Genomic DNA, 13675 nt, shown 5'->3' with positions numbered 1-13675 from the left:
TTTTTATATAGGACGATGTCTTTCATTGACTAGAATTTGATCGTTATATTATAGTTTCATTATAGTTTTCTTTAGAGGCTTGTAACTACTAACTATATCTTTGTTTTGTTTTGGGTTTCCGCTACATGCATCTGTGGTGTGAAAGTTGGGAGAGAGAAAAAGGAAGGAATGAGAGACCAGAGAGGGTGCGGGAGAGACTAGAGAGGGAGAGACTAGAGAGGGAGAGGGAGGAGAGAGAGAAAAGAGAGAGAGAGAGAGTATATCTACAGATGTATATCATGTATATCGGAGAAAAAGTAATAACGATTGAACTGCGGAAAAAAAAATATGTTGGCACAATCAACACCCCGGGGTGTTGAAAATCGTTAATTTTTATATTAGGAAACAACCCTCTTCAACCCTAAGACCCCCTGCATTAATTTTTTTTCCCAAACTAGGTTTCATCAGCCTCAACCCACCCCAGCCCAACCCACCCTTTCCCAACCCCCAACCAAATACATCCTTAAGGTCTTGAACTGAGGGTGCATACTCTCTCAATGGGATCCACCATCTTTCTAATAATCATGATGGCATGTTTTTTTAACTCACTTAAGCCAGCTTGTGTCTTGTTCAATATTTTAGTAACTACCCAACTCTATATTCCAGGTAGGGGTCAATTTCATATAATTATATTTGTATCTATCATGTTCTATATTTTTCGAAGTAGGGGGGTCAGTTTTAGTGGAATAAAATTTATATCTTATACAAAATCAGGGTAGAAGACTTTATATGGTACGGCATGGTCCGTGGTTGTTGAGGCAATTTCAAAAAGATTAAGGGTAGGTGTTCAACGAGTACATAATTTCTCATTTCTTCTGGTAATTACCGTGTCGGCCCCATTTTACATGTCCCTTTTGTAAATAAATTTTGCTCCGTATTACATGATCATCTCTTCTTTCAATTTAATTTGAAGGATAATTTTTCAAAAATGTCTGGTATTTATAGTTTAAGGTTTGACTTTTTTTGAAATTTAAATGTTGGAAATTTTTATCCAATAAATATCTTTTAATGTGCATATTTTTTCAAAAGGAATGTGTATAATGGGACGGTGGGATTATTAAGAGAGAAGATCAATGTTCAATTACTCATAAATACGAGAAACAACTTAACATATATTTATAATGAAGAGAGAATAAATCAGAATTTAGGGAAGTCCAAGGAGCTTTTTATTTGTGGAGGTTTCAAACATTAAACAGACAAAAAATTGAAATATATACTGTGATCTACGTAATGAAAATTTAGTTGTAATAAAATATTTTAAAAAATAATATTATTGAATTTAGAAATAAATGAAATGTATATAATGGTTCATCTACTAAATCAAAGTGTATTAGTTTCCTCATTTTTAGAGCCTTTCCGCGATTTCTGTTAAAGAGGACTTATAATTTTATATATTACTGAACTTAGGCCAGAGGTGAGAATGGACGTTACTTTTTTTGTTCTACTATAATCAATTCTCCTTGTATTTATTATTTCATTTTGTTAGGCTCCACTGTGCATAAGTTCGTAAAACCTTTCTTCAGATAGTAACAGATATTTTCATCTTTCCTTGTATGTATGTCTCCACCCAGGGTTTATTGACAATAGTCTGATCCATCAGAACATTAAGCCTTCACAGAATCCAATGTTGCAAACACCTGGGTCAGCCTGGAGTCAACTTATTAAAGCTGGGAATGATAAAGAGAAGGTTTGTTGTAGTAGGCTTAAAGCATTATATTTATGTTCACTGATTTTAGGTTACCTTAGATATTTGTTTATCAAAATTGCCTATTACAAATGGGCCAGTAATGTTGTTACGTTAATTGGGTGAGAGTGATGATTATCTTTTGTTGACTTTGGTGTACCTATAAAGGCTTTAGCTCCGTTTATAGTAACCATTATGGGATAGCATTGGTCAATTTAGTTGGGTTTTAAGAGATACACCTAACCAAATTAGAAGTGGAGGTTTTCTGACAGCTGAATCCCGACCCAATTAACACCAAAATGTACGGTTGTAATTCGGGCCGAGCGAGCCGAGTTTCGAGCCGGGCGTAATTCAAGTCAAGATCAATCGAGTCGAGCCGAGCCGAGCCGAGCCGGCTTGTTTAACTAATCGAGCATAAACCTCTACCTGAACTCGACTCGTTTAATTTCATGAGTCGAGTGGAGCCGGCACGAGCCGATTTTAACGAGTCGGGCGAGCCGTCTCGTTTAATTTTACACTTAATCTAGCCTAAAACCTTACCCGGACTCGGTTCGTTTAATTTCACGAGTCGAGTCGGGCCAGCTCGGGTAATTAAACATGCCAGAATTTATGTCCGAACTCGGCTCGTTTAACTAAACGAGCCGACTCGAGCCCACTTAAACGAGTTCGAGCCGGGCATGCTCGAACTCGCCCGACTCGAATTACAGACCTATCAAAATATAAGCTAAACCAACCTAAATCTGATATTAAAATCATGTTGGTGGGATTGGTTGATCCAACAATTTTTTAAGGACTTCATTTTAAGAGTTTCATACTACACATGAAAAGCATAAGTGGCAGCCAAACAACTTAAAATTGATAAATTTAAACTTTAATATTTTTGTTGCAAGGAGGTCCCTTACTCCCCATGTCTCAGCAATGTGGAACGAAACGAAGTCATTTCTAAATTGTAAAACCTAAACTCTTTTTAAGGAAGAACTATATCACTCTTTTTAAAAAAGTCACTCTAAGAGTATCTAAAATAGACTTTTAGTACATTCCTTATAAATATTATAAACAATTAGGTTTAAGACATTATAACGAACTAGCTTTATAACTCATGCGAGGCACGGGCATTTTCTAAAGTCATGTGTTAATTAACAATGTACATATTATATAAATGAAATATAAATTATGTCGTATAATGCAATTTTTTCTATTTTATATCGGATAATTAATATATGATATTCGTAAAAGTTGTACTTGTTTTATATTTTGAATATTATTGCTGAATTATTGTCATTGAGCACTTGAAATGATCAAGTTGACTGATTGCTTTATAACTCGTGCAATACACGAGCATGCTCTACATTAGGCCTTTTTAATTGCAGTTGTTGACAGTGTATTCGTGTTGTTTCTAGGTGAATTGATGAAATTAACCTATTTATATGAGTAGTTTTTGACTTTCTGGGGTGTGGTCATATCGATGCAAAACAAGTTTTTCGACATTTAATATTAAGGTGAAACAATAAAGAAATGTAGTGGAGTTCTATGCCCGAAATATGAATAAATAATTTTTTAAATACCTAATGTATTTGAATGCTAAAAGTGCGATAAATGAGGTTCGTGATTGTGGATCTTGACCGGAAGTATGTATTGTTAGACTAATGATCCCATCAACTCGAAGTATATGTAATATTAATGATCCTCTAGTTTTTTCAACAATTTTTCTTATATACATGAAAGTGAAATATTTGTTATATATTAATATGGTTAAAAAAATTATGCATTATATCGTCTATATCTTTAAAATTTCAATCTAATCATTGTTTATGTATGATTTTAACCATTTTATGAAAATTATGCTTTTTTATAATAGTTCCCTCATTGTTAGAATAAAAAATAATTTCTACTATTTGTGCTTCGATCTTCGAACATTAATATTATTTTTCTCCTTAAAAATGTATTTAATTTATTCATATGGTATAAATTGTTATTATTAAATAATCAAGTAGTAATAAATATGTGTAATAATGAGACATAATATTTAATACATACATATTAAGTTAGAGGTAATTAATGCATGCATAATAAATTAAAATAATTATTAACATACAATTATGAGGGGCAATTCAGTAATTTTAATATGATTAAATTGTCTCATCCAACCCTCCTATTTGCTCTATTATATATATAATAGATGACAACTTCAACAACCCTCTTTGTATATGCTCCTTTTATTATTATTATTATTATTATTATTATTATTATTATTATTATTATTATTATTATTATATTAATCTTATAGAGGGAAAAAGAGAAAGAGAGGATTTAAAATGGATGGAAATGAATATATTAATCATATAAATGAAATAAGGGATTAGATAGGGTTCCTTAAAAATAAGGTAGAAGAGGAGTATGCCAAATTTTTAAGTAACAACTAGCTAGTATCTTGTAGTGAAATTTATTTCAAATTCCTTATATTGTAAATTTAAGGAGCCACATAACTAGTCTCTTACATAGCTAGTCTCTTGGAGATGCTGAGCACAAACTTCCATGAGACTACTACCATGAACATCCTTTTGGCCTACATAATTGTTTAGGTAATTACACACAAGGATATGTCCAAAATGTTCATGACGAGGAACAAAGAACAACCATATTAGTTTATATTTATTTTATATTATTGGTTAGGAAAAGAATTTATTGTAATATATTAAAAATTATATATATATATTGGTAGGTGTATTCTAAATTATAATAGAGAATAAGAAAAAGTTTTGTATCCTTCATTAAGAAGATTCTTACTTGATGTCTAAATTTTAGAATTTGTTACATAAATAATAGTAATCTGTGTTATTGAATAGAGAAGAATGATATGAATTAAATGTGAGAATTTTGTGTGTTTCTTGTTGATTCTCTCCCCTGTTTTATCTTATCTTTTGAGTAGAGAAATGAATTAAATTTTAGCATTTCATGTGTTTTTTTGTTAATTAACTACACACGCTCACACACCAGGAGTCGAACGCTTGACCTCCCGAAGGGGGACAAGAGTTGAACCACTGCACCAACCATTTGTTGACTATTTTAGGCATTTCTTGCTAATTCTCTCCCCTGTTTTATTGGTTCCCTAATAGGGGAGAGAATTAGCAAGGCAAAAGATAATCATAACAATATAGCAGGGGCAGAAAAGTAATTGGCAAGGAGGAAAGACTTAAGAAAGGAAAAGAACGTCGTAGAAGGCAGACTATTATTGTGTGAGTTGTTTGTTTAGTGGGAGAGTACCAGCCTCTCGAGTAGCTAAGTGTGTAATCGGAGATTTATTAATATTAAGTATCCTCTATTGAAGAGCTACAACTTTCTGCGTTATAATTGGGTCAATCGTATCAATCTCTAGCATTATATTAATTAAATATGTAGATTTTGTGTGTTTTTTGCTCGGAGATACCCTTTACCCCCTCCAGTTTTACCCTTTCCCCAATCTTTTCTTACAGCAGTTCCATAATACGGACTCATTAAATTTAGCACACTAATTGTAAACTATATCAAAACTACCTTCGCTTGTCTCTGTAACAGTTTAAACAACTTGAGGTTTGCCGGTGCTTGTTTGGTCTGTTTGTAAGTATCTAGTGATTCTTATTCCTTTGAAATTAGCAGAATTTGGTTTGTTTCAAATACAATTCCTAGAATTTTCATAAAATATAATTAACACACAACAAAGTGCCAAAAAGAGCTTATATATATAGGCAAATTATCCCAAGATTGGCGGGGATACAACAGCCGCAATGAAATATTGCGGCAGGTGAGTGCTACCGCAATGAAACATTGTTGCAGTTGTATCCCATGCAACGAAGGTTGGGGAACAACCCCCATATATATATATTGCATTACTGTTTTGTCATTAGGCTTTTCTTGTTAGTAATAAAAGCATTGGGATGGACTATGTTCCACCACTTTAAAATTTCAAAGTTTTTCTTTGCGTATTTTAAGTTTTAATTATAAAATTGTGCTTTCTACTAGATTAAATGGTTGAAACAATTTGCCAATGTACAAGATGATGGAACGATTCAACTTGAAGTTCAAGCGGACGATGTCAAGCCCAAGAGCCTTGAATTTGATACTGGATTTGTTAAGAGAGAAGCTACTAATGAAGCTAGTGTTGATGCATCAGAGAACCAACATATACCTCCGCTGCAAATAGTGGTTCTTATAGTCGGGACGAGGGGAGATGTGCAGCCTTTTGTTGCCATTGGAAAACGCTTGCAGGTAAATGCTGATATATGTTCAACTATTTATGAAATATGAATGTTCTTAATTCATCTTGTTTCCTATTAGATAAAGGAAAAATTACTCTTTAAAACAGGTTAGGAGAATTAGACTTTATCCTAATTTTAAAATGGAAACAGACCACAATCTTGTACAAATTGGGTTTCTTTACAAATCCCATAACATTATTATTTTTCTTTTTTAAAATATATACGTAAACTTTTTAATAATTTAATGTTCGGTTGTCATAAATCTCAAAGAGATATGAATGATAATACTGATTCAAAATTTCAATTTTTTAGAGAACTTACTGTTATTAAAATTGTGATAATCTTTTAATCTTAAATAGATATTTATTTATTTAATTTTGTAAAGAAATTAATATCTACATCCCTTGTGATCATCTCACCGCATAAAATTTACAAGATTTCCGGACTTTATTATCTTAGTAATGCTATTTTTTAAGACTTTTTTGCACTTTGTTGGCCTGTACTATAATTAAATCGCACGGAGATGGCTAAATCAATAATTGTGCCATTTTGATGGCTAAATGCACAATTATTGAGCATTATGTGGGCTCCGTGTCCCTAACGTTAGCCTATGTTTAACTCCGTTAGTCAATTATCATTTTAATAATAAAAGTGCAAGGATATATAGGTAAATACAAAGCGTAAATGATAGATTTAATTTTTCTCCTTGTATCTGCTTCTTTCTTGAATCTTCAGCAAAACCCATTTCAGGTACACCCTCAATCTTGTATCCATGTGTGTTTGTCTATTCTTCAAACAAATCTGTAATCCGTTCAAACAGTCTATTCTTCGTATCTTCATACAGGAGTTCAAAATCAGGGATGAACAGAAGCTCTCACCCTTGCATTAAGATCGAAGGGATTTTATCTATGTGCTTCTGATTATTTGCTTATTGAAGGGTGCTTTAGTGTAGGTGAATTTGTGTGGGAGTGGGATTTATTGGTAGTTTTGAGAGGTTTCAAATTTTGTACTCGGAGAGAATTCCTTGGTGGCTTGATTTTCGGTCGAGTGCTGCAGATTTGTAATGAGATTCAGATTTGTAATGAGATTCTGATGTTCTTTACTTGTGTTTTCTTGAGTTGGTTATTTTTTGAGGAGGCTACAGAAGGTAGTAGTAAAAGTTGGGGTCTTTTGCTTTTGGATTTTGTTTATGGTGGTTCAGTTGTTAGTAAATTAGGATGGTTGAAGTTTGGAGTTTTATTATTGACGGGTTTTGGTGTAGAGTTTTTGGTTTGGCTGTCTCGTCTTGGGGGGTTGGTTAGTAGGTGCTCGAAGTTAGGGAGAGGTTGGGCTGGAGTTTATCTATTTTGGGGTGTTACTGTCTGGTTGGGGGAGCATAGAGGTGAGGCGGTAAATGAAAGTTTCCGGTGCAGAGTGTCTCATATTGGATGGGAGCTGCGAATTTTAGACGGGTGGAAGATTTTTATTCGGTTGCATTGTGATAATGTTTTGCCTCATGTGCGTAGTCTTTCAGATTGCCAGGGTTCGTTTCTTTGGAATGGTTCTTCTAATCAAGAGGGAGTAGTTTTAGTCTGTAATTTGCTGCTCAGAGTGAAATCTTCAGTTTCTGGGATTATATTTGTGTTGGTTTTTTACTAGGACTGAGTTCTTGTTCGTGCAGGAGATGTTTTCTCTTGGTTGGGTTGTGCTCTGAGTGTGTGTGGTGTATGTGTGTGTGGTCTGAGTGTGTGCGTGTGTGGGTGTTCGTGGGAGGGTGGGTTTTTCTCAGTGTAGGCTTTTCTCAGGGTAGGCTGTTAGGTGGTTGTTGGGGTGGTGCAGAAAATTAAAATTATTGATTTACCCCTGCAGCTGTTACAATCTGCCGAAAATACCCCTGCAGCTGTTAATATCTAACAGTGAAACTAACGGAAGTGACGCGGAGCACCCAAAACGCTACGTAATTTTACATTTAGCCATCAAAATGGCACAATTATTGATTTAGCCATCTCCGTGCGATTTAATTACAGTACAGGCCAACAAAATGCAAAAAAGTCTTTTTTTAATCATCGCCAGGATAAATAACTACCGGTTTACAAACATTTCACATAATTCAAGAAGATTTAATCAAACATATCAATTATCAAAGTGTCTGATAAGTATGTGATGAAATGTGCTTGAGCAAGTAGAAGAGTAAAGCTCTCGTGATACAATTTGTGTTCTAATCACTATGGTATATTTAGTGTAAACACACACACTTTATAGATCTTCTAAAGCATTATGAAGTATTCTATAATATTTTTGTCTCCATCAAGAATTGGTGCTTTGATCATTATTCAAAATCATAGCATCGAACCATGTTTATATCTTTTACTAGGTTTGTATTTGGAACTGAGTAGTGGCATATATGTGACATACATCGATGTCTTCTTAAGTGTGATTACATGTTGCACAAGCATAAATTGATAAAACTAAATACCTACGGACCTTTTGTTTGCAGGAATATGGTCATAGGGTGAGGCTAGCGACTCGCTCTAATTTTAAAGAATTTGTTTTATCGTCTGGGCTGGAATTTTTTCCTCTTGGTGGAGATCCAAAAGTCCTGGCTGGATGTGAGTGGCATATATTGTCTACTTACCCCCTCTATGCTTTTAACTTTTCTAGCATGTTATACATATATATATAGGGGATTGATCAAATACAAACTTAAATTAAAATAGAAACTTAGAACTAATTTAAGCCATTAGATCTACCTAATCTAATGTTCCCCCTAAATCACACCACCCAACTACCCTGCACCCTCCCACACCCAATTTCAGTTTTTCCCCTCCGTTTTTAATTTGATATTTCCCGTCAAACCGTAATTTATTTTTAAAATCCGATTTCACTGTATTTTTCTACATCTCTCAACGATCGATTTATATACCATATGTGTTATATTTCGAATTAATTTTAAAAAAAAATTATTTGGTTTCTAGTTTCTATTCTAAATTAGTTTCTATTGGAGTAGCCCCCTATATATATATATATTCTAAGATGGCATGTTATATTTTCATTTGTCATAACCTCAAACTTTAATCAATAAAATTGTAAGGAATCAATAAACATCATTATTCACTTACAACCTATGCAATAAATTACCAAAAATGGGAAAAAAACACAACAAAACGAGAGATTAGGAAGAAATAGATTTTTGCCAAGATCTTTGTTTTTTACTCCCTCCGTCCCGTTAAACATTTCCCGTTTTGACTTCTGACACTGTTCTTCGTAAGCGAATGACTACTAATTTACGTCTAATCTATAAGATCAAATATAGTCATGAGTGATCTTGTTGAATTCGTATTTATGAGTACTTTAATACAATGAAATTTTTATATTTAATATTAATACGAAATTAAAGATATTAACATTCAAAAGTGTGCATTGAAAAACGTGTCCAACACAGATAAAAAACGTTTTTAGGGACAGAGGGAGTACTATATAGGGAACCATTTTTCCACCATACAATATACATCCTTACATGAAAAGATGTAGGTAATATACGAAAACATTATGCCCAAATATCTACAAAAATATTTTTGGCATGCTAAAAATGGGCCTTTAAGCCTATGGAGATGACCTACTGGCCAGGCCAAGGGCATGGAATTGGGGCAAGCGGGTGTGCCTATGTCTGGATAGACTTCGGGAGAAAAGCTTATTCGGATTGCATTATTGAACGGATGAAAATGATCGGCCAACCTCCCTCGTATAACTAGGATATAACATGCAGAATATATCAATATTTTAAGGAAGACTAACTATAATATTTACAGGATAATATAAGGTAAGGAATGAAGGTAAGGGTCAGTTAGATTGCATAGGCACACCGTAATGAGTAAGGCACAAGTTAATTGTTTGTTAAAGACCTTCCCTCGAGACTTGTATACAAATTGTCTATAATTGATTGTCCTGCTCAATCCAATTCAGGATAAACTAATGAAAATCTAACTAGGGAAAATGATGGGTAAGGATAATGGAGATAAAAAATATCATTATATCCTAGAGACCTTCCTATTAGAGAGATGAATGGCATGTTTGATTGATAACAACAAACAATTAAACTTCACCGAACTCAAAATTCGATCTTTGCCGTTGAGGTTTAAGATATAAATTTCATGACAATACTATCAAAAAATCAACTTCATTGAATTACAAGACCTTCGATAGTCAATTTATATATAGCATAGGGCTAAAATTTGTAGTAAGGTTTCAACAATTTACTACCTCTGTCAGTCAATTTACCTATAATTTATCTATAGGGACAAAAAATTCTTGTAAGATTTCAATAATCTACTACCTCATCTGATATATATTTTCTATGTAGATCAGATTTGTTGCAAAAAAAAGAACTTTAGCTTGCTTCTATAAAGAATTTAATCACCAAGAAAAAAAACTAAAGGATCATTTTAGATTGCATAAAGAATTGAATCACCCACAAACTAAGCGAAATCTAGATAAGAAAGTATAAAGGAATTAACCACCAACTTTCAAAGGTTTACAAGTATAAACTCACGATTTTAATCTCATCAAATTCTCTGTCCCAAAAGATTACAATATAGGGGTATATATAGGCTAGGTAAATAACCCAAGCCCATTAGGAATCCCAATTAGATTCAAAATCAGCTACCAAGATAATATTTGAGTCCAACTTGAAAACCCATAAAAAACCTAATCCATATAGGAAATTTATATAAAAACCTACTCTGAATAGGAAATTACAAAAAAAAATTAACTAGAAAATTAAATCCTAGGTGCTTGAAACAAGAAAACCCTTTCAAGTGAAAGGTAAAAACTTGTAAGCCAAAATCTACTTAATATATAATAATCAGCCTGATCCAATAGATCAACTCATGTTGGTAATTAAACTGACTATTGGTCTTGTAATGTTGTCCAACTGGTTCTCACGAATAATAATGAACGTAGATTAGTCCAAAACCATGTTTGTCTTCATGAGGACAAGTATATCAACACATGGTGCTCATGCATCATTCTCCTCTTCGAAAAATAATTATCCTCAGTTGATAATAAATGCATATGAATATCTTAATATCATTCTCCGCTGCATTCTCCTCTCCTTTGAAAAAAACTCGACCCAGAGTTTTATAGAATCAAAGGATGAACACACAAATATGGGTTATATTACAGAACTCGAGAACATTAAATTTTAGCCCCATGATAATTACCTTTGGTAGCAACATTGATAGAACAAGAAATTTTGAGTTTGTATTTGCTCCCAACAAGCTGTCCACGCCAAAATCAATAGAGTTATTCTTTTAAACCAAAACATCCCCAACACTTGATTTTATATCTTGTGATGCCCTCAATCTCGGAGTTAGGAAATGAGGACCCACACACCATTAAATTAATAATAATTAAACATAAACCCCGATTAATTATTAACAGGATCTAAACAGGATTAAGTTTGAGACAAGATTACAACTACCAACCAGATAATATATATTACAACCCCAAAATAATATTTAATTTACACAACCGATTCTGAATTGGAACCGACAGATAACCCATTGTATCCTTTACAAACTTTCCAACTAAAGTGCTTGCTCACCCAACCTGTATAACCTGTATTACCTGCTCTGGCATCCGGAAGCCTACGATACGGTAGGGGCCACTAGGTACGCTCTTACGAGCACTGCGCCTAAGTCTGGCCATCTTCTCGCTTAACTGCCATGGTTAGAACAAAGCAAAATATATGAGCATAAAAAGCTCAGCAAGTAACTATATGGCAGTTCTATGATGCAACAATATCAAATATCCAAAATCACTTTTTAAGGCATTCAACTTTAATTCTCTAGGTGGCCGATTTCTATTTCTGGCTATGGAAGGGTTATGAAGAAAGATTTGGGCTATCGAGAATCAAGACTCAAGATAGGGTGAAAGCCGACATTCATCACAAATCATTAGCAAGATCTCAATGGATCTTTCAAGTGGAAAGCAAGAATCTATTCAATTTTGGGAATCAATTATATGATTGATAACAATATCAGAGATAAGAATTAGGGTTCTCAAAGCTATACAATAACACAATGAACTCATCTCAATTCATTTTAAATCATTTCATTTTCAAGGAAGCAATTGCTAAGAAAATGTATTCAATTACTCTTTATAAAGTGATAGGGAACCCTTGACTTGACTACTTTAACTTTCATAAATAATAATACGGGTGATCAGCCCGTACCGACCTCCATCTAGTCGTTAAGGTACCTATGGCATTATTTCAGCCTTAAATTGGACTAGCCTCGCTAGCCTCTTATATGACTGGACTAGTCCCACTAGTCTTTTACGTCTCAATCCAATCCATCAGGAATTCTTTTTGGAAAACCTTATGTTGGAAAAGAAAGGTTTGACTAAGTTCAATTTATCCATTACCAAGAATATGAAATCATTCGGACTCTTTCAAGTCGAAAATCATTCTTAAGTTCAATTCAAGAATTCAAAGATAATGAACGGATCAAAGATAAGCAAGGATCAATACTAAGGATCTTGATCAAATGATAAACAAGGTATACAAGTTAGGGAATCAAAACGGTTCTAAGGATCATTACAGAAAAAGGTATACAAAGGAATGAAGGATTTGGGTTAATCAAAACATTACGCAAGGGAGTTCATAAGGCTTCTTATAGGGTTTACGAGAATTCAAGGTATCAATAGGAGAAAACAAGTAATCAGGATATGAATCAACAGGGTTACTATAAAGGTTTGAACAATAACCATATCAAATCATTACAAGATCAGCATGAGGGTGTTCCAAGGGATCAATGACAGGTTTAACACAAGTATCAATATCAAGGTTCAAGAATCAATAACAGGTTATCACAAGTGTTATAAGAGATCATTACTCTATCATGGCATCATCAATATCCTCTTTATAATTAATTTATACAAGTAGGCAGAGTTACTTGCCTGAATTCGCTTTCCTGTTTTACGGGGTTTGAGCTACTGCCACCTAGAATACCTTTCCCTTTCCTAGCCTGAATGTCTTCACGATCCGAATCTACAATCCAAAATCAAACCCTAATTAGGTTCCACTCGACGTTCCCTGAACGTTTAATAATTACCCCAATTCGTTCTAACGCTTAACTCATATATACGAGTATTAACACCGAATACTCACATAGCACTTAATAGTGTATACTTATATACTTAAACTCCACACTTTAGTAAATAATTACAATTCGTATGACTCGATAACAAAGCAACTCAATCCTTTCCTTTTTATCCAAAAATTCAAACCAAAGCAAATGAACCACATCAAATAGATCAACATGCAACCTTATATTTCGACATGCATTCATTTAACTAGACTCTAGAATCAAATCAACCAAACAACTGGAATCAATCCTTTTTAAAACCATGAACCATTCGGCTTTTTCATCTAAACACAACCAAAGAATCAAATAATGACATGCAAGTACAAGAATCACCTATAAACTTTAGTTCAATCCAAAACACATCCCTTTAAATCATTTTTCAAAGAAAACCGAAATAAAATTAAGTCCTCAAGCCAAAATCCTTTGTAACCTTAGATCGAAATTTAACCCCCTTTTTAAATTCCAAAAATTCGAACTAAAACCACTTAATCAATCAAAAGATCCTTTAATCAATTACCCTTGACAAGCAACTACTCCCCTTTTTATAATACAAATTCGAACCCCAATCATCAAACAAACTCAGCAAAATTGCA

General features: G+C 33.5%; 1 pseudogene; it reads left to right on the top strand.

Moving 5' to 3' along the window:
• The window catches only part of LOC141684652 (sterol 3-beta-glucosyltransferase UGT80A2-like), a 31221-nt pseudogene that overhangs the window by 7165 nt on the left and 10381 nt on the right, over positions 1 to 13675 (top strand).

The sequence above is a fragment of the Apium graveolens genome, chromosome 9, assembly GCF_009905375.1.
Source record: "Apium graveolens cultivar Ventura chromosome 9, ASM990537v1, whole genome shotgun sequence".
NCBI classification, from domain to species: Eukaryota; Viridiplantae; Streptophyta; class Magnoliopsida; order Apiales; family Apiaceae; genus Apium; species Apium graveolens.
Note: the sequence above shows the minus strand (reverse complement) of the source record. Positions and strands in the feature narration are given on the sequence as shown.